Source organism: Monodelphis domestica, chromosome 2, assembly GCF_027887165.1.
Source record: "Monodelphis domestica isolate mMonDom1 chromosome 2, mMonDom1.pri, whole genome shotgun sequence".
NCBI classification, from domain to species: domain Eukaryota; kingdom Metazoa; phylum Chordata; class Mammalia; order Didelphimorphia; family Didelphidae; genus Monodelphis; species Monodelphis domestica.
The window spans coordinates 326,809,687-326,831,961 of record NC_077228.1 but is presented as its reverse complement, the minus strand read 5'-3'; the positions used below and the strand labels follow the sequence as shown (position 1 = coordinate 326,831,961).

Below are 22,275 nucleotides of genomic sequence, written 5' to 3'. Positions count from 1 at the left end.
CCCTATTGAACTATGTGTTTGATCATGTGTTTTTCTAATATATTTCTGTTTTGAAAGTAAACTTCTAAGCATTTTGCTTAGAGGCAGTTTGTGGTAATGAGAAACCTAGACTTGGAATTAGATCTCAATTTCCTTATTTTCAAAATGATGGAGTTGGATTAAATCTTTGAAAAATCTATGTTCCCAAGAACTAGAACCAATCAATTTCTTTGCTATCTTATATTAGAGCTATATGTATATATCTAAACTCTTTTCTTACTGGATTGGGGACAGAGAACATATTTTATTTATTTTCATATTCCTTACAAGCTCTGGACAAGAAAGGTGACCTTTAGGAGTGAAAGCTTTTCTTTAGTCAAGTGACCATAAGCATATTTATTTATTTAATTTATTTTTTAAAAATTCTTACCTTCCGTCTTGGAGTCAATACTGTGTATTGGCTCCAAAGCAGAAGAGCAGTAAGGGCTAGACAGTGGGGGTCAAGTGACTTGCCCAGGGTCACACAGCTGGGAAGTGTCTGAGGCCAGATTTGAACCTAGGACCTCCCATCTCTAGGCCTGGCTCTCAATCCACTGAGCCACCCAGCTACCCCCCCCCCCCCTGCCCCCGCAAGCATATTTAAAGCCACAATGTGGGCATATTGCCTTGGATGAGTTTTTGTCTGGGACCTCTATTTGAAGAAATGATATAGTTATAGCTTTTTTTTTCTTCTGGCTCTACTTCTGATGCATTAAACTTTTCTACCTTGTCCCTCCATGGATAATCTCTCCTCCCTCCCCTGCTTCCTTTCAGGGTTTTTCTTTTTATGTGTTATTTTCTCTAATTAGAATGTGAGTTTGTTGAGAGTAGGGACTGATTATATGGAAAAATAGAGATACTAATACACTGTTGGTGGAACTGTGAACTGATCCAACATTTTGGATTGCAATCTGGAATTATGCCCAGAGAGGTATAAAATTCTTAGATCCTAGCAATACCATCCAAAGATGATAAGGAAAAGAGGAAAAGAACCTGTATGTTCTAAAATATTTTTAACAGCTTTCTTTGTGTTGGTAAAGAACTGGAAATTGAGGGAATGTTCATCAAGTGGGGAATGGTTGAACAAATTGTGGCATATAATTGTGATGGAGTACTATTACACAATAAGAAATGATAAGCAGATGAGTTTAAAAGAATATAGAAAGACCTATATGAAATTATGAAAAACAAAGTAAAACCAAGAGAACATTGTCTATTGCTACAGAATTATTATTTGAAGACTAACTTGAGAATGTCCACCTCCATAAAAAGAATTAATAAATAGAAATATGAAAGGCATAGTTTACACACACACACACACACACATATACATATTGTGAACTGATACCTCCTCTAGCACAAGGAGGAAAGGGAGGAGGGAGATACTTAGAAATTTTGATGTAACCAAGAACAAATAATTTTTTTAAAAAGAGAGTAGGGTCTGTCTTTCTTTTTCCTTTTTTTGGGTCTTCTCAGCATTTAGCATAGTGCTTGCCATATATCAAGAACTTAATAAATGCTTTCTCTGTCTCCTGTCTCTCTGTCTTTCTCATCTATGTATCTATAAAAAGTGGGAGCGGTGGGTGGTAAGACTTCATGTATGGTAAGGATGTTCTTCTTGGGTGACTCTAGATGTTTCAGGGAATTTACCCCTGGGTGAGATCTAGGACCTTCTGGAGTAGCAAGCTGTTAGTAGGGACATGATGGACACTGCCTGCTCCTCACATGTCTTCCTGGAGTCTTTTCTAGCAGCAACCCAAAGAGGGACTGTCCTCTTCTGTCATCTTTCTTAAAGCTGGAAGCCAACTTGACATTTGAAGAAAAATTGAAGCTTGACTAGTCCCAAAGTGAAGACTCTGAGCTTGATGAGTCCCACAAGGGAAATTCAAAGGAATCCCTGAGAAATGAAACTCTATCTTTTGACAACTCTACCCCCAAGATGTAGTAGTACAGGACCTTCATCTCCACTAATAAAGTGAGAGTTCCATACCAGTGGTCTTTGAGACAAGGGTTACATTCCTCTCTCTGTATTTGCCACCTAATCTGGCCCTTCAAAATACAGAGTAGAAGGGACTAACATCTGAAAGTCACAGCAATAGGACTCTAATAACAGTCCGTCTACCTTATCTCTTGTGAAAAAAAAATGGGGATTTTTAAGAGTGTCTATAGATATCGTTAGTGCTTCTTTATAAAGCACTTCTCTACAAATAATAGTAACATCTTAATTTATAGCCTGCTTTTCAGTTTTTTGAAGTCCAGTTATTCATATAAACCTGTTCTTAATAGGGAAACTGCATATTGATTGATTTATAACAAAAGAAAGCTAAGGAGGTCCTTTCCAATAATTTTGGTTAGTTTTGCACTGAGGTCACTCTTTCCATTGTTCAACCAATCTTCGGACACTCTTTTGGAGTGAATCTGATTTCTTTTAACATGAATACAAATGATTATTGATGTTTTTGGTCTAATGCTAAATTCAGTTACAAAAATAATTTGTTCTTAGGTCAATTTCATTGCAGTGTTCTATTTTAATTTCCAAGGGAAAAAAGATCGAATGGAAATGTCCTTTTAAATGTTTTTTTCCCCCTGATGGAACACAATAGAATTGGAATGGAAATAAGTAGTTAAGATTACTTCCCACCTTCATCTTTTTGGTCATAGTGGAAAATTTCCCAGGATGCTTTTTAGAAAATAAACCAACCAGCTTATCTGGGTTTACTCAGCACCATCTTGCAAATATTTGACCAATAGCATCATATTTGCCAGATATCAATACTCCAATTGAACTGAGTGGCAAGCATAGCAGAGCAGAGAGAGAAACCTTGGAATGCATGAATGAAAAGCATTTATTAAATGTTTCCTATGTGCCAGGCACTGTGCTACATGCTGTACAAACAAGTATAAAAAGAAAAACAGTCCCATCCATCAAAGGACTTAGGAAGACAACATGTATAAAGGAGCAATGGCCAGGGAGGGGTGTTCTGGACTGATAAGTCACAGGGTAGCAAATGGAATCATAAGTAACTGAGTTACCTGCCTTTTCCCAAAATGCTAGTATTGATTTAATTATTTTTCTAACATTTATAAGTAAAAAGGGGTGGTGGCAAGTAGGGGAGAGCTATATGTGAGTGGCAACATGGCATGAAGATGGTCTTAGAGCAGCAGACAGTTTGTTTCTGTATATGTATGTGGGTTGCACAGTGGAAGGAGCACTGGCCTTGGAATCAGGAAGACTCATGTTCACGAGTTCAAATCCAGCCTCAGACATTTATAAGCTGTGTGATTCTGGGCAGGTCACATAATCCTGTTTGCCTCAGTTTCCTCATCTGTAAAATGAGTTGGAGAAGGAAATGGCAAACCACTCCAGCATCTTTGCCAAGAAAACCCCAAATGGGATCATAAAGAGTAGGACATAACTGAACAAAAACAAAAATGTGTGTGAAATATGGCTAGATTAGTTATAGGGAATTCTTAACTATCAGGAGCTGGAAAACTGGGTTTTAGGTAAGAAGGCTTAGCAGAAAAATGGCCTGAGGGTTTGGGTAGGGCTTGTTTTAGAAAACTGAGGCTAATCACAAGCAAGGAAGGCCCTATTGGGGAGCTAGAGAGCTAAGTAGCAGGTGATATAGCATGAAATGAAGATGGCTAGAGACCTTAGGTTAAAGCCTTTGACATATCCTTGTTGTTTGACTCTTGGATAAGTCATTTAACCTTTTTAATATCAAAGGCAGCTTTAACACTTTTAAAAAACCCTTACTTTCTGTCTTAGAATTGATACTACATATTATTGTTATTTTTTAAAACCTTTACCTTCTGTCTTAGAATCAATACTATGTATGTACTGGTTCCAAGGCAGAAGAGAGGTAAGGGCTAGGCAATGAGGGTTAAGTGACTTGCCCAGGGTCACACAGCTAGGAAGTGTCTGAGGCCAGATTTGAACCAAGGACCTCCCATCTCTAGGCCTGACCCTTAATCCACTGAATCCAGCTGCCTCCTAAGTATTATTTTAAGGCAGAAGTCAGGGAAGAGCTTGGCAACTGGGGTTAAGTGACTTGCCCAGGGTCACATGACTAGGAAGTATCTGAGGACAGGTCCTCCAGACTCTAGGCCTTGCTCTGTGTTCATTTAAGATTTTTAAATTGAAGACATGCAATGGTAGAAGGAGTTCTGTAAACTCATGAAATCACAGGCCTAGTTCCTCTCTTCTAGAACTCTTTCCTTTAGCCCCCTGAATTTAACAGAATGGCATTTCTTTAAATGGATTTCCCTGGAACAGCACAGAATGGATTAAACTAATTGGTCATGATGTTTTTTACATAGCGCTCAGAGAACTTCTCGGAAGTCTTCCTTCTTAAATAAAATACCTCATGTATGATAAAATATAAATTAATGAAAAGCTAATTAAATAAAAGCTATCAAATCCAGGCAGTGGTCACTTGAAATAAATTGGAAAAGTTAATTATACTTTTTATTATAAAATAAATTATAATTGATTAAATATTAATTGAATTATTAAGCACTGTGTCAGGCACTATGCTAAGAAGAAAATACAAATAAAAATAGACAGTTTGTGCCCTCAAGGAGCTTACAACATAATGGGGAAAGACAATCCTCAAGGAAGATAAAGAGCACAAGGTGGTCACCAAGGGGCACCAGAGGCAGGGGCCATGACAGCATATGGAGTTGAAACAAGACAAAGATGCTGATGGGAATGATAACATTGTTGTGTTGCTGAGAATTTAACTCTTCTGCCCTGGGTAGGCCTGTACTAGATTTCATTTTTAGGTGTCATGTTTTAGGAAGGACTTTACCAGCCAGAGCAACTCTGTGGGAGCAGTAAGGGGACCTGATGCCATGTGTTATGAAGATTAAATGAAATAACTGGTAGTGTTAAAACTGGAGAAAAAAAAAAGCCCTGGGGGAAAAGGAGAACAAAGTAGTTGTTTTTAGGTATTTGGAGGACTGCCATATATAAGAGCATTCAAACATTTTTATTTGGTCTTGTAGGAGAGAACAAGGGCCACTGAGTCAAAGTTGTAGAGATACGTAGTTAATTTTAGCTAAATATATGGAAATGCTTCATAATAATAAAAGGTATTCATAAATGAAATGGGTTGGCCTTGTCATGCAGTATGTAGTGCAGTGCAATGACTCAGGTGTCCAATTTAAATAGAAATAGATTCATGTAGAAGCATACTAAAAATTAACATTATTTACATTGTATTATAATTTTTTCCCTTTTTTAAAAATTTAGAATATTTTTCCATGCTCCATGATTCCCATACCACACACTGCTTTTTGCTCCCCCCCTCCCAGAGCTGACAAACAGTTCCACTGGGTTATCATTGTACTGTATTTAAAAAAAAAAATCTCCCAATTACATATTAGTCTAGATCTGCTGTTTTCAGGAGTTTTGTGGGTCTTAAGTGTGGCACTTCTGTAGTGGATGTAGGTGCTAGAATTGGAGTGAGACTTACTGTGTGTTACTGGGCAAGTAATTTAATTTATTTGATCCTTAGCTTTCTCATTTTGTAGAACAGAGAGAATAGTAGCCCCTAATTTATGTAAGATTTAAATTAATGTCCAATACTTCAAGTGTTTTTTAATAAAGTTTAGAATCTGACAAAACAGAACCACGTGACTAAGTTTTTCTACCTGCTCAAAATCCCCGCTCCACCAAAGCCATGACACAAAGGAAAGAGAGCAAGCAGCGGGGCTATACCAAATTTATATCCTGTCTATGTCAGCATGTAACAACAGGAAGTGAGTAGGGTGCTGGGAATTGTAGTTTTGCTGGGGATCATAGTTTTTAGGGTAACAGATTCAAATTACACAATTTCCCCTGGAATCCTTTGGGAGACTAGTTTCCCCAATGGATTATATAAACACAACCAATTTATAAATTACAATAATTTGAGATTAAAAAGGAAAGAGAACAAAACTAATGATTGCTAGGTGCAATGACAAAAAGCCAATTAGGGGGCAGTCCCCTTTGACACAAGAGTATACATACAGTATAAATGTGTTACAACGTCCCACAGTTCAATCAATTATACTCCATGGTTCATCCTGGGTCTTCTGAACCCTAAAAACCATCCAGAAGCTACTAAGCTTCATGGGAAATGCTCCCTCTTGGTAGCCATCCAAGAATGCTCCCTAAGAAAATCTTCCCAGCTCCTCTGGTATGAGACTGTAACAGCTACAAAAGTCATGTCTTTATATGTCTCATCCATTACATTTTTATAAATGTGGAGGTGGGGAATAGTGCTATAGAACTTCATTTAAGCTACTACATGAACCCTTATCTTTTGTTACAAACAGCTCCAAGGTACTTTTATAATGGTATCTTCTCCAGTCTAGTCATATGGGGAGGTACAAATAAAGACAATGTAACAGCATATATAGCTAATTGTCAAAACACAGTAACTTAAAGTGTAATAGAGTAACATAATATATTAGATTGGAACCAATATGTGAATTTAACAAACAAAATAAAATCTTAAAACAAGCAATCAAAAAATATGATATATGTTACGAGGTACAGGCACTGAATTCAAGAGTCCTTTCTTCCAATTCTGATAGAGAGACTTCCATAAAACAATGGGTCTGAAAAGGTTCAAAAATTTCACCTCTAGACTCCTTTAAGGTTCCTTCCCCTCCCCAGTATCATCATCCATCTAGATTCCTTTGATCACACCTCTGGGATCTCCCATAGTGAGGGAGAATTCCGCACTGAACTACTTGATCACATGGTTTGATGGGGATATGATTGGGGATTGTAACAATTAAAATAGTGGGAGGAATAAACTGTGGCAGTTAAAAGAGTGTTTGGCTTAAATTGTGACCACAGAAAATATGGTTTCAAGACAGTGTCTTGTTTTAAATCAAATATAAGGTGGTCGCCAGGGAAAAATTCCCAAATATTAAATATACCCAAATCAGCTGGATTTTATAGAGATTTTAATTAATACAAGTGAGGACTTAATGAAAGAGAGAGAGAGAGAGAGAGAGAGAGAGAGAGAGAGAGAGAGAGAGAGAGAGAGAGAGAGAGAGAGAGAGAGAGAGAGAGAGAGAAAGGAAATAATGAGAAAAAGGGCTAGACCAGCCTAGGCCAGCATGAGCCAGCCGAGGTTGAAAACCCTAAGAGAGAGATTAGTCAGTCTTTTATCCACTCACCACAAGATTTGTCCAAGCAAGATTCTAAGTGTTCAGAGAGACACCAGTTGCCTCCTCCAATTCAGCTTTTCCCAGCTGAATCTCCCGAGACCTCCTTTTTGACCTCCTTTTAAAGGGAATTTTCTCCTATGTCACCTCCCCTAAGTTCTCACATCTACCAATCACAGTAGACGTTTTTCCAAAGGACAGACCATTCTTAATTCACACCTGAGTAGACTTAAACTTTTGATTAAGTTCACAGCTGAAAAAACCTCTTTGCTCCTTGTAAATTCCCAAGTTGCCTGACCTTTATAGGTACTTAGCACCCTTTTGTATTAGATCTAAAAATAGACACAGCTGAAGAACTTTTGCCTTACTATAAGTTTGGGTTTAAGTATTTTTCATTGTTCAGCAAGGAGTTTCTTCCCCTAAAGCATGCTTAAGTAGGGGTGGAGTAGAGGTCTCACATTCCTGATCTAAGTTCCTTCATTGTTTAAAATGGGGAATGGTCTTAACCAAATCTCATGAAGTAGGGTCTGAGAATTTTTAAGATTCACAGGATGCAGACTCTAAATCACTCTAGTGCAAATATTAATACTATGGAACTAGGTCTTGATCAATGACACATGTAAAACCCAGGGGAATTGCTTGTTGGCTATTGGAGGGAGGTGGGAGGAGGGGAGGGAAAGAACATGAATCATGTAACCGTGGGAAAATATTCTAAATTAATTAATTAAATAAACTTAATTAAAAAAACCTTTTGTTTCCACAGCACATTTCTGGAAGCTTATTCTTTTTTTCTATTTATAACAACATTTGCTTTTCTTCTTAAATTTGCCAACACAATTTTGTTTAAAGAGTGTGTCATTTTATCCATTCACTTTTTATCCTATCACAAAGCCTTCTGTGATAGGAAAAATCAGGGTGTTTTTTTTTTCTTTTAAAAAGAGTATGAGTCTCTAAGGAAAACACATGTCCATGCAGGACTGCATCCCGAGCAAAGATTCCATTGCACCATTGCTCTCTGGGGACATTCTATTGCCATATGTTGTCTGGCTCTCTTGAGGCCTTGGCTTTTAAATGAAGCCAGTTTCAAAAAATATGCCAAATGTGAGACCCAGTAGTTAAAACATTGCTGATGATGACTAGAAGGGGACTGTACTTAGCTTCTGCCTTGCAGCTGGTTCTCCACACCAAGAGGAAAGGATAGTTAAGTTTGAAACCTCCTTAATTTGGATTTCACTAATTTGGAATTTTTCTTATTACTAGGAAAATGGCCTTTTTATTCTATCTATGAAAAAAGTATTTTCTGAGCAAATGGATAGTGAAAATTGGCAGTTTTAAAAAGAGAAAGCATAGTATTAAAGCACATTCATAAGGCCATTTGACCAGCAAATCTAAGCAGTTATTTTGCTTAATTAATTATAAATCATTTGCATCAATTCCCTAGAGGATCTCTACTACACATCATTTTAGTTTCGATTATATAGACTTGGAATGACCAGAACACTATTTCTTTATATGAATTTTGTAAACTGGTTTTCCAGTCAAATCTAGATCGTTTTGATTGATACTCTCCTAACCAATGAAAAGAATACTGACCCAATAATGCATGCCTGTGTAAGGGATGATGTTGGCATAAGAGTTTTGGAGAGGATCTTTTCTTCTTTGAGAAAAAACACATGTAGTTCCAGACTTTCTTCAGGGAGGAGAATGAGAAAGACTGTCTTACAGTAGACATGCAGGGGGAAGTTGACTCCTCAGTGAGTTTCTGATTTTTTAGCTTGCCTGCCTAGAAACTTTGGTGAAGTCAGGGCCTTTTTCTTGGTTGAGCTGAGATATCTTTTTCTAAGAAGGAAACCTCATTCATTCATGTATTTTCAGTCGTATTCTAACTTATACAACTTCTTCATTTCATTTTTGATCTTTGTTTGTGGATAAATAGGTTTACTCACCATTCACTATTTGTGATAGTTTTTGTGTACCTAGCTTTTGGTGGGAAGGGGCCAAGCCAATGAATGTAAACATAAGGAACCTTGCCTCTTAAGAAATAGTGTCTAAAGAAGCAAATAGTTTTGTTCTAAACTATCATGCCTCTAGACCATTTAGGGACAGAATAGATACAATTCGAGCCTGTTACCTTTCTCTTTCTCTCTCAGAGAATAGAGCAGTCAACCTCATGGCCCCTTCTCTTACTCTTCTAAAGGTAGGTATCAGAGGGACCCTTGGAGAAGGAAGGGCAATATTCCAGAAATATCCATGCCACTCATCTATCTATTTAGACAACCCATATGGACATGTCTTAAGGCAGAAAATGCCTTACAGTATCATCAATGGAGCGTTTCATTAAATCAGACTGACCTTTTCTGTGATTAATTTTATTTTTAAAAAATGAAAACAAAGGAAAGCCATTAACCTTATATCGGTAAGTAACATCCTGATTTTATATTTGAAAAACTAGACTTCGCTTCAAGATTTAAAATAATTCTCTAAATCTGGAAAATGAAGAGTGTTTTTGGCTCCCAAATGATCTGTCTAACATTTGTTCAGAAGGTAGACGGGGGAGGATGAGATTGTTGAACTGTTTCCCAGAAACTGTTTGTATCACATGCAGTGTTATTTACTCAGACACTCAGGAATAAGCTTGCTAAGAGATTGGATGAAAAACAATGGTAACATTTCTTCTTTGACTAACAAGGGCTGACTGCATTTAATGGCATGTATTTTGATCATGGGTTTTTATAACTTCCCCCCCCCCCCCAAGTTTCAAAACTATGCAGTAAAAATGTGGATACATCAGACCAAAAAAGCTCTGTGAAACAGAATCTTGGATAGTACTGTGAAGTTATTAGCAGAACCTTTAAAATCATCTCCCTGCTTCCAGCCTCTTTTCCCTCCAGTTCAACCTATATATGGCTACAGCAGCAAGAGTAACCTTTCTAATAATCTACAGCCCTTATTACATCTTCCTCTTGCTTCAAACTTTTTATGGACTTCCCATAGCTAATAGAATAAAATTTAAACTGCCAGTGGTTTTGGAGGTCTTCACCTAACCTGGTACCTTTCTATCTTTATAGTCCTAACTTAAGTCACCTTTCACTCTCCTTATATATACCATGCAAACTGGAGTACTTATTATTCCCCCAAATTCATCCTGTCTTTTCCTGTTTCTGTGCCTTTGTCTATTTTGCTCCCTATATCTGGAATACTTCTTCCCCCAAGAACAAATGGAAATTCCTGATCTTATTTTTGGAATACTTTCCAATTCACGACTGCCATCGATTTCTTTCCTTCAAAATCTTTTATGAAACCTTCCCTGACTCTACTTCCCCAAGAGGAAAGTTCTTTTTAAAAAATCTGTCAAGATACTTAATTTCAATTTCTCCTATACACTTCTCTTCTAATTTGTAGAATGGTCATTTAATGCAGTTAAGTGCTTTATTGGACCTGGAGGTCAGAACACCTCAATTCAAACTAGGCCTTGGACACAAGCAGTGTAACCCCTGAGCTAGTCATTTAACATATTTTCTCGTTCCTCATCTGTAAAATGGAAATACTTTCCACTTCCCAAGGTTGTTGTTCCCTCTTAGCAGCATTGGCAAAGGTTTTCTAGTTTGAGTTCCCATAAGGCAAATTTAAGCTATCTTTGAACCTTCCTGCTCTCCCCCCCTCCCCAAGTTACAGAGATAGTTGCTGGAGGAAGTCCTTGCTTTGGGTAGCTGGACAGAGAGGCGGGGCATGCAAAAATGCCCTTTGGCGCTGGGAAGAGGGGGAGCAGAGCAGCCCCCCATGCCAGGGGCAGCAAGTATGCCAATACTTTGCCAGCACTGACCTATAGGATCTCTACTAAACAACATGATTTTAGTTTTGATTATATAGACTTGGAATGACTAGAACTGCATTTCTTTTTATAAAGTTTTGAAAATTGGTTTTGTGAGTATCAAATGAGATAACATTTATGAAGTGCTTTGGAAACCTCAAGATACTAGCTATTATTATTTGAGTCCCTATTTGTTTTGCCCCTGGACTTCAATGATTATGCCTTACTTAAATCCAAATTCATGTACAAGTTGAGACATAGCCCATGATGCCATTGGTCCTCTTCAAAAGTGAAGGACTAGCAGCATCAACAACACCTATTTGATCTCTTCTATTAGACTATTTTTTTGAGCCTTTTGAGGGCAAGGACCCCATATTAATCTCATAGCATCTGGCAGTGTTCTGTCATGGAGAAAGGATTAAATTTGGAGTTATGAGACCTATGTTCAAATCTTGGCTCTGACATTTGCTAGCTATGTGCTTACTTCTCTGAATTTTACTTTCATCTTTTGTAAAATGGAGCTAGTTATACTTATGCTACCTACCTCATGGGTATATTATGAGAAAAGTACTTTGTGAACCTTAAAAACAATATAAATATCAGCTATCTAGAGTCTTGCACAAAATAAGACCATACAAATATAGATTTAGAGCTGGAAAAGACCTGAGGGGTCATCTAATCTGCTCCAATCATATTATTTTAAAGATAAGGGAACTGAAAGAAAAGGCAAATGTTTTTGTCCAATGTCACCCAGGTATAAAGGGGAAGAGCTAAGATTTGCTCCTTGACTCTGATTCTAAATCTAGTGCTGTTTCCATTGTTTTCAAATAGACTCTTGCCATTTTTCTTAATTGATTTGTTTTTGGTAGAGGGCCAGTGGTGGGGTTTGAGGCAAATGATTTCATCAGTAATATTTGATGCAGAACAATAGAACGTGCACCTAGGTTTTATTGATTTTAAGTCTGACCCCTTTAACAATTCACCTTGCTGCTTCTTGAAATGGTAATAAACAAGTAAGTGAACATTTAGTGAAAAAATTCTGTATTTTGGGCATGAGGGGGAAAACCCACTTGGACTGTTTTCATGGACTGAGTGAAGAGCTAAGGGATGAGGTCAATAAACTAAAGCAAAAAATAGATTCTTTAGGATTAGCCTCTAAGAATTGACCTTTTTCCCCCCCTTTTTTAAATCCCAGAGCCTCTGAATGGTCCTAGATCACAACTTATACATCCATCCCCTTGGTCTCAATTTCCTTATCTGTAAAAAAGGCATAATAATACATGCTCTAGCTACTTCAAATAGCTATTCAATAAAATAAGTGGGAAAACACTTAAACATTCTAAATTGTTATATAAACACAATGTGGTACTTCTATCTACTCATCTCTCCATAATTTCCTCTTTTAACTTCTTTAGGTCTGTTATTAGTATCTTCATTTCTCTACTCTCTCAGGTTTAACATCTCAACTATCTTTGATTCTTTCTTCTTACTTATATCTAACCAGTCACCAGTTATTGATTTTTAATAATCTTTGTTGTTTGTCCTTTCCTATCTAGTCCTACAGATGCTACCAGGGATGTGTCCCTGGACTTTGAAACTCATATTTCATCCATGTCTCCAACAATGATGTGTGGTCCTGGACATGGCACTTCAGCTTTCAGATGCTGTTTTTTCATATGTAAAATGGGCAATAACATACCGTATTACATTATATTGTTATATTACATTATATTATATTGCAATATAATATAATATTCAGCTTACCTTCTATTTGTGAGGAAATGCTGTTATTCTAAAATTGGTATTCTAATGAGTTATCCATCTCCTCTTCTTCCTCCTCCCATGTAGTGCCTGGATATGTAGTAATCATTTAAATGCTTGTTGACTTGATTGGTCCTCCTGTTTCTCCTCCTCTTCTTCTTCCTCATTTAGTCATCTAACTCCAATTTCTTTCCCCTTCAATCCATCCACCATACTGTTGTCATGTCTCTACCTGGCTTGAAAATGTCGAATGGCTCCTGATTATGTATATGATTAAATCTAGTCTACTTGGTTAATTCAAAACTTGCTACAATTTGGTTCCAACCTATCTTTCCAATCATATCTCCTACCCTTTCACCTATATTTTTCTGTAGCCAGACTTGGATGCTCAATGTCTTACTGGAACAATGATGCTCATTCTCATATCTTTGCCTTTGCTCTCATGGTTGTACTTACTTGGAAAAGGAATGACTCAAATCCTATTGTCCGGAAGTTACTTTGAAAAATTAGTGTGATCGCTCTCCTCTACGAATTCAGTTCTGATTTTCTTGGCTATTTTGTTATTTGAACTTCTATTGCCTTGCATTCTGCTGCCTTGCATTAATATTCAAATTCCATGGTTCATCAATTCTGCCTGTCTTTTGCATGTATCCATTTTTAGGAGTGTAGGCACTCAGAGTAACCTAAAACTTGGAATCAGTAGATCTCCCTGGGGATGTCACCTCAAACATATGAGTTAGGGTGGTATCTGAAAGGGAGTGTTACAATTGCATATATATATGTATATATGCATACAAATGCATACATTTATATTTATATAAAACCTGTTTTTATTTAAACTTCCTGCATAGGTGAGGCCTAGAGAGACCTGTTAGGAAGTGAATCTGATATAAAACAAATGCAATTAAGAATAAAAAAGGGATAAAATAGGAGTCTGAAGGCTTTTAGAATTGAGAAACAAAAAGTTTTTCCCCAGTGGTACACGCTTGAGATTACCAGCTACAACAGTTCTCTGATAAGCCTAAGAAACATCATAAACAGCCCAGGTATGTTCCTATAAGAAATACTTATTAAATAAAGGGATCCATCATTAGACATGATTTTCAATTTATGTAAAGGGTCTTGGAATGTACGGGTAAAATGAGGTCCTACTGTATAAGTAATATTTAAGGAGTACCAGTTTTTATTGACAGAAAAAGGAAATAGTTTGTGCAGAAGTACCTCTTAGATGTGTTTATTTTTTAAAACATTTCATGTCATGGACCCCTTTGTCAGTCTGGTGAAACCTATGAACCTCTTCTTAAAATTACACATTTAAAATGATAAAATCAAACACACTGAAATCACAAAGAAAACCAATTACATGAAAATACAGTTTTCAAAATATTTTTTAAAAAAATATTCACAGATACCAGGTTGAGAACCCCTGTCTTATAGTAAGTAAGTTTTCATTTCATTACCTTTGACACTTTCTCAAACTCCATAATTATTATGGATCATTGGCGAATATAGAAGGCATTGTCATAAATAATAATATTTAGGTAGGAGTCTTTAAGGTATGCAAAGTACTTTACATAATTAACTTCATTTGACCTTCATTTCTTTGTGATATAAGTACCAGAAGTTATTATTTTCTCCATTCCTCAGTATCTAAGGAAAGGGAGGATCAGAGGAGTTAAGTGAATAAACCTATGATCATAATACAAGACACAGAGAAAAACTTGAAACTCAGGTCTGAGTCCTGATCCAGCACTCTTATCAATTACTATTGTATTAATCTTATAGGTAACTGAAATACTTTATGCTATATTTGGTCTGGTCCTATCTCCCATCATTAACTTCCTTTGTGACTAAGAACAAGTTACTTAACCTTACCTTACTGGACTCAGTTTCCTCATTTGAAAAAAGAGAGATTAGATTAGATGATTTCTAAAATTCCTTCTAAATCTATAATGCTATAAAACAGTTTATCTGAAAATGCCCTGTAAATAACTTTGAATATGTAAAAAGGGTTTGGGGACACCTGCCAGTTTCTGCATCCCTAAATTTGTAACTGTTTATCCTTTGGTGTTAAAGGAATAAGTGAATTGGTGATTTTCTCAACTTGGGGTGAGGAAACTCCCTCTACCCATATAGGACCATAGCGTTTTCGTTTTGGAGCGTTGCCTAGAACAATCAAAGGTTAATTGACTTTTCTAGGGTCACATGATCAGCAAGTATCAGACTCAGACTAGGTATTTAAACTTGAATTCTGATCTTCCTAGTTAGAGGCCAACTCTCTAGACTTTATGTCTTCCTCCCTCTCCCATGTACACACACCCACACACCCACAAGGTTTTATGGAGGACTTTGTATTATGGCTAAGGAATCTATAATTTAAAGGGAAAAAGAAAGGGTCCAATACATTTCAGCCCAGATGCTCTAAAATAGTCAGGAATTCCTGGACTAGAAAAGCAGTATCCCAATAGTTATGCTTATTAGCCCGAAAATGACCAAGGATTTCCTGGGTGCCCTGACCCTGAAGGAGTTTCCGAAAGGGCTTTAGTTGGTTCAGACCACTGGCTGGTACTTCCTCATGACCTCCACGCAGGAAAAAGAGTGGTCGGCTTCTCCTGAAGGCAAACTAAAGGCCAGGCTGGGCCGGGGCTTGGGAGAGTTTTAGTGGGTTTGACCATTCCTCTTGGATTCTGTGCGGGTTGGGGGATATAAAGTTCCTTCGGCGGCGCAAAGGTCTTCAGAGCAGTCTAGCCCAAGGAATAGAAGGTGTAGTACCTGCAGAGGGAAGATTCATTGGGAGCCATCACCGAGCCTTGCCACCTATTAGGAGGCGGAAAATTTCCCAAGGTCCCTATCTGGCTCATATAACTGCAGCCGACGTGAAAGAAAAGCAGGAACGTCCAGGTACCCCTCCGAAACAAAGAAACGGACCTTGCAAGCCACCACTCCCACTCCCCTTTAAATCTGCACCTCAGCTTTGTAGAGACAACGTTATTTAGGAACTTTTAACAAGTCGAGTCGCCAAATAGGAAACCAGAATAGGAAATGCCAAACAGCCGAGTGGGCAACTCCAGAAGCCGTACAGGTCGGCCCCAGCCTCGCTTCCTTTTTTTTCCTTTTCAAAGGAAATCGAGCGGAGCGGTGCAGAACTCCAGGCACTCAGTACTCCCTAAATTACAGCCAACTGAGATGGAAAGGAAACTTGTGGCCCTTTTCCGCGGCTAGCTTTTACGTCCTGCCCCCTTTGCCATTTAGGCGAATATGGGGGGTGGTGAACGAATTCTTTTCAAGCCCACCCAGCTATTTGTCAACGCTCTCCACACCTTCGCTAGTTCTCTTAACTCCGCCTCTCCGTGGCTGTGAACTCCGTAAGAGTGGAATTCCCCTCTCTTTTGGTTTGCATTGACCACTAGGTAGTGCTGTTGGACAATGAATGACTTGCACACAGACTCCGTTGAGAGCCATTTACTACCAGGAGGAGAGAGAGCAAGAAGTCCAGCGATCCGAAATGACAACTATTGTACAAGAAATCTAGTCGTCTGATGTCAGCTTCCCGTGCCTCTAGATATCTCTCCCTCGTCTCCTTCCTTCCTTCCTTCCTTCCTTCCTTCCTTCCTTCCTTCCTTCCTTCCTTCCTTCCTTCCTTCCTTCCTTCCTTCCTTCCTTCCTTCCTTCCTTCCTTCCTTCCTTCCTTCCTTCCTTCCTTCCTTCCTTCCTTCTTTCCTTCCTTCCTTCTTCTTCTGACTGATCCAAACAAGAGCAAGAAAAATCCATCGCCTGATCAAAGTGATCGATAAAGGTTTAAAATTTTAGGAAAGTAGATTCTAAGTGCAAAAAAACCTAATGAGGTAGCCAAATGAGGAGTGAGCCCTCGGCAAGTAGTAGGATTGCCGCCTTTTTTTGGGGGGGGGGTAAGCAGTGTGTACTCTTTGTTATTCAGGAACAGATATTTGTGTTTTGGACATTTTCAAAAGTTTAAGGAAATTGGAAGGCAATGAAACACTGTGCCCACCGATTCCCTCACTGGAATCTCCTAAGGATAAATGAGAATTTGTGTATGTGTATTCCTATGGACAGGATTCATGAATCTGATATCTTGGACCTGTATACACCCATATTCCCAAATACTCATATCTGTGTGCCCTTGGAAACAGATTGCACCCTAGTTTTTCTAGGGAACACTGGATAATCCTGGACTTTTGCTTTGACATTAAAGGCTGTTTTAAAGTGAGTTTTCTCCGTGGAAACAACAGTGCTTCAGAAGAGCAATATTTTTCAAAGGCATTGATCTCTGGTTTCTCCTGATGGCCTTCTGCAGGCTTCGCGCAAGGGTGAAAGTATTTGCTTGTGCCTTTAATGCTTGTCTTGGCCCTACGTAGGCATATGATGAAAGGAATGCGTCTCTGGAACACGTTCTTTGCGCTGTCTTTCGCCAGTGAAAAATTGCAGCCACCAGAAGAAGCTGAGTGTGTCTCCTTTGGAGAATTGGTTGATGGTTTCCTTGTGCCCTTAGCTCGCTACTGAGGGTGGTTGCTCCCCAGGTTTGCCGTGGGTGTGACTCCTGAAACAGACGTGTGAACTTCTTTTCTTCAGCCAAACTGTAGAAAGTTTAAAAGAAAAAAAGAAAAAAAATGCAAAACCGAAAAGCTCTACCTCCCACCCCACCCCCGCAAGCCAACGACAAAGTTGTGAAACACAATGCCAGTTTGCTCCTGCCTGGCAACAGTCTTCCCTTTCTAGACAGGTGGTGTCAGTGCCCAGAGGGGCTTCCTCTTGCTTTCCAGGCAGCGGTTAGGGAACAGAGGTGTGAGCCAGGACGTCTACTGGCTGCAAGTGGAGCAGCTCTGCTGAGTGCGGGGGCGGCAAGAGGCTGCTTAGGCTGCGGGAGTGAGCTCCAGTGGAGAGTCCTGGCATTCTCATGCGCACTTGCATGCTTGGGAATAACCAGTCATTTACTGTGAACCGCTATGGAGACGTGGAGAGGAGTAGGGGGAATGGGTGGAGGAAGAAGAGGGTCCTCATCAGAGAACATATGTTTCTGGGGGGAATGGAACAGCGATGTGATGTGATGTGGTGTGTTTGTCTGTGTGTGTAGTGTGGCAATGAAGCTGCCCAAACTTGGAGGATTAAGGTGTTATTGGTAAGCGTGCAAGGGTTCCGGAGAAGATGGGAGTTCTCTTTTGGTATGCATCAAGTTGTAGAGGAACGAGGATAGTTCTTGTTTTGTGACAGTAATGGAGTTTGTGTAGGTTGAGGGGGAAGTGCTGTGCAATGTGTGCGTGGGGGCTCTTTGTGCGATGATCTGGGCTCAACTTTGTATGGCCTGTGGGTGCTCCAGGAATGTGCAGAGGTGGAGATTCACATTTTTTTCTCCTCCCTCCTCTCTTCCCTCCCTTCCCCCCCCCCCCCCTCCAATGGGCTGGGCGTGCTTGCGCGTGTGTATGGCTGGAAGTGCTTGTCATTCTCACCGGAACGTTCTGACACTAAAACAGTTCTTTCTGTAAGTCAAGAGAAAACCTGACAAAGTTAGTTAAGTCTTCTAGTGGAACCCGCTCCAAGATCCAAGACAACTTGGGGATAAGTGAAATTAATATGAAATTAAATACAGTCTAGAGTCTCTAAATCATATGGGATTCTAATCGAATTCTAAGATGCGCGTGGTACCCAGAAAAGTGACTGTGATGGAAGGATATCTAAAGGGGATTTGGAAGAGGTGCTGAAAAGTAGAGTCCCAGCCTCACTCAGAGATGAGTAAATAGTCCTAACATATGTTCTGAGGGACTCTGTTTCTTACCTTCCTAGCGGGTAGTTCATGTTTCTTCTAGTGACCCTCTACAATGAAAGAGTCGAAGACGTGTCAGCCTTTTCCACTGCCCTCTCCAGTGTAAGAAATTTCTATCTGGTTCCTTTTTCCCTTGCAAGAAGCTCTAGGATATATTTAAATGGAACTCAAGTTTATACTCAGACTTGACCTCTATTTGCAGTCGTAGAATGTAGTGTACAAGCGACCCCTACTCAGCGAATTCCCCTGTTCTTGGTTCCCCTAACTCCTCGTTTTCCTCTTTCTCCAAATCAAATTTCCTGGTACAGAACCAAACCACCTTTGTGAAAATGCTTGTGAGAGGGCGACAGAAGACTGGGAAAGCTATCGAGACTCTCAGTCTTGCGCGCTCAGTGGCGGTGAGAAGGGTTTCCAGTTGCCGATGGGGGATTGAAAAAGACACAAGGCATTCTGCGTGCACAGACAGTTAGTTAATGGAAACCTTATAAATCGGCTTAAAATGCACCCAGGACAGGGGGGAGGGATTAAGTAGAAAGAGGGGGAGTACAAAAAGGGGGCTGGAAGTGAAGGGGGGGGGTCCTACACATTCAAGACTCTTTTGGTGAATACTTGCTGTTTTGAAAATAGGGTTTGATTGAGTTTTTCCATTGTTCTTGATAAAAAAAAAAATAAAACAAACCCTCTTGGCCAGGGAAACCTGATCTCACCGCTCCCCAGCCTGGCCCTGGAAGCGGAGGAATTGCACAGCTCCCCTTGGCAGGCCCGTCGGGCTGCTGCTGTCCCCCTTCTCCCCCTACCCGCCCCCCCCCCCCCCCCTTCCCCTCAGCCGGGGCACTGCTACTACGGCGATCGCCACCTCATGCCGAAGGAATGTTGAAAAGTATGCGCAAGTTTCCAAAAGGAGACCTCCTTCACTGCTGGAGGAGCATATATCAGCCCGTGGCAGCCGTCCACCTTCTCAGGCGTTTCGTAACCGAGTAAACTGAGAGTTGGGAACAGCCCTCTATTAAGTAGCAGACCAGGGAGAGGTTTTTCCCACTTGGAGCCGGCAAGCCGTCCCAGACGGACCCTCATTCTGGAAGCTCCAAAAACCGCGGGGCAGCGGTCCCTTCTCCTCCCAGCTGCGGCTGCCGCTCCTCCTCCTCACACTCCTCCGCCTCCTCCTTTTTGCTCCGCAGTCTCCGCTACTGCTGTATCTGCGGGGAGCTGCTCCACCACCAGGTGCCACCGGAGCTCAGTCTCCCGCTTCTGCCTGCTCTCCACACATTCAAGCGCCAGGGCTATTCACAGAGCCCTCACCAGCTAGAGCACCTCCTGTGCATCAGCGTAGAAGACTCTGCTACTCTTACTACTACCAACACAGGTCTGTTTGTCTCCACTCCTCTCTTGCCCTTTCCCCACCAGCCCCATTTTCTTCTCCCATTCGCGGTTCCCGCTTCTAGTGCAATTTCCTGAGTGAAACAAACGGCCAGAGGGAGCGCACCCCTTTGAACTTCAGGGTGAGAGTGTGGTACCTCCTATAGGAATTTGTGGGGATGTCTTCCTGTACGAGGAATTGAATTGGAATTTTGTCTAATTTATGAGGGAAAGGACAATAGGTGGTTTTGCAAGAACTGAACTCTGGTCGTGTTTGTGAGTGTGTGCTTGATTGGGGGGGAGGGGTGTTAATCACTATCCACCACATTTTAAATTAATTAAAAAGAGATCCAGAGAGAAAGATTTTCCAGACTAATTAAGAATGGTGAGTGGACTGAGTCCGGCTCTGGCATTTGTAACTCAGTCTTTTAAAAATTTAATTTTATCACTATGCTATGAAACTGGTCCGAGAATTCCTGTGTGTGGTTGGAAAAAGGCAGTGGTGGAGAGAAAATCGTTTTTAAAAGTAGAGGGATTCGTTGGAGATGCAGCTCTGTTATTTGCAGCTTATCGCTCCAGGTCAAGAAATGGTGTGGAGATCACTAAGGAATGAACCCCATCTGATTTTCCAAAGAAAGTTAGATTGTGGATTCAGTACAACCGTAGGGTACGTATTCAGCTGGAGAGGGATCTCTGTTTTCCATATTGTATGGAGGAAGGAATTTCCTCTTTTTTCCTATGTCTGTTGCTTTGGAGAAAAGTGTGTAAGGTATGTGTCTTTGGTGCCTTCTTAGCTTTTTCTTAGGAGCGGACCTCACAGTTCTATGAGCTCTCTTTTAAAGAGACTTCCACTTCAGTCTTTCTGCCAGCTATTCTGAGTATAGATGAAACAGAAGTTAGAGATGGCAGAAAGAGAAAGGAGATAAGATCTTTCTGGGAGCCAGCCCTTCCCCTAGGCTCCAAGTTGGGATCTGCTGGAGAAAAGGGCAGGTGAGGCAGTGTATATGTGCTTGAGGGAATCTCCTCATTGAAGGAGTTGGATCTGTTATTCGAGTTGACGCCAGAGTTAAAGAATTTGCTGCCTGACTTTTTTTTTTTTGGGGGGGGGGGGGAAGGGAAGGAAGACGGGAAAGAGATCTCCCTCCCTCTGTTTCCCCCTCTCTCACTTCTTCCGTCCCCCAACAGACTCCACTCCTAACCATTTTCATTCATGAAAGCGAAGCTGAGACGTTGACCATCTCGTTTAGACGACTCGAGACGTTTTATTTAAAAATGCTGAATGAAGGGTTGCTAGGCAGCCAAATAAATGTTTTGGCTAAAATAAAAAGAAAGTTTTTATTTTTGGAAAGACGTATACTGAATGTCAGGAGGGCAGGGACTACAGACTATATATTGTGTGCACGCGCCTTCAAATGTCGCAGGCAGGATGATTGAGTGCTTCGAAGAAAGTGGCCAATAGGGGGCAACATAGGCCAAGAAAAAAGATTCGATGGTCACATTTTCAAGGGTTCCAAAAATTGTAGACTTTACAAACTGAATAATGGTTTTTAGGAGTCCCACTTGTCGGCTGGTTGTTTTGCTCCGAGCCCAGAAACCAAGTAAGTTGAAGAGCACTATAACAACTGAAAACCACATTATTGGGGGTGGGGTGGAGGGAGAAGGTGGAAAGAGAAGTAAAGGCTAGGTTGGTTTGTTTTTTGTGGTTTTCCATATACTGAGGTAGATGGGAAACGACAGTATCATTAAATAAGATAAATATTTTATTACTTTCTTGGTTTTTTAAAAAAAAGGTGCCCCGGGGAATCTGGTCTATTTGTTAGGTATTTAAAACACTATTTATATCGAGGGCGGAGGATACCCTGGCCTTCCTCTTCTACAACAAACCAACCCACAAAATCCTCCCAAAGAATGAGCCATTCTTATGGGATGTTTCAATAAGTTGAAAAGGTATTGTTAGATCTTATCAGTTTATTTTCTTAATTAAAGATAGGTTGATCTTTGGATCCCTTTTTGGATTCAAAACTAGAGTTCCCTAAAATCATTGTTCCCGTAGGAAACACTCAGAGGGTCCCCCTTGAGTATTTCCTGGGCTGGAGTTCCCTTGAGTTATCTATGTGGACTATCTTTTAGGCCTTTCAATAATTTATGTACTGTATGGTCTTCTCTGTTTTTATATTTTTATCAGAACTTTTCTATTCCAATCTATTTCTGGAGAATTTTTTATTTGAAGTAGACCTCATTTTATGTCCCTTAAAAATCAGTGTAGTTGTCCTCCCAAGATGGGGCAAATTAGAGTATGCACTTCCCCAATTTGACCATAGCTAGTTAAGGATCCATTCACTATAAATGAAGACTTAACCATAACCAGTTGCTGTTGATAAATAGA

General features: G+C 40.0%; 1 protein-coding gene across 5 annotated transcripts in view; it reads left to right on the top strand.

Annotated features, from left to right (window-relative positions):
• The first annotated feature begins 19,136 nt into the window (after positions 1–19,136).
• COL12A1 (collagen type XII alpha 1 chain) overlaps positions 19,137–22,275 on the top strand; it is a 141,095-nt gene continuing 137,956 nt past the window's right edge. Inside the window, exon 1 of one of the 5 annotated variants that reach the window (XM_056818506.1) lies at positions 19,137–19,896. The gene's annotated coding sequence lies outside the window, so the exon portion shown is untranslated. Of the gene's footprint in view, positions 19,897–21,311; positions 21,488–22,275 lie in introns of those variants that run through there. The other 4 variants (XM_007484206.3, XM_007484203.3, XM_007484207.3 and 1 more) reach the window with 4 other exon arrangements.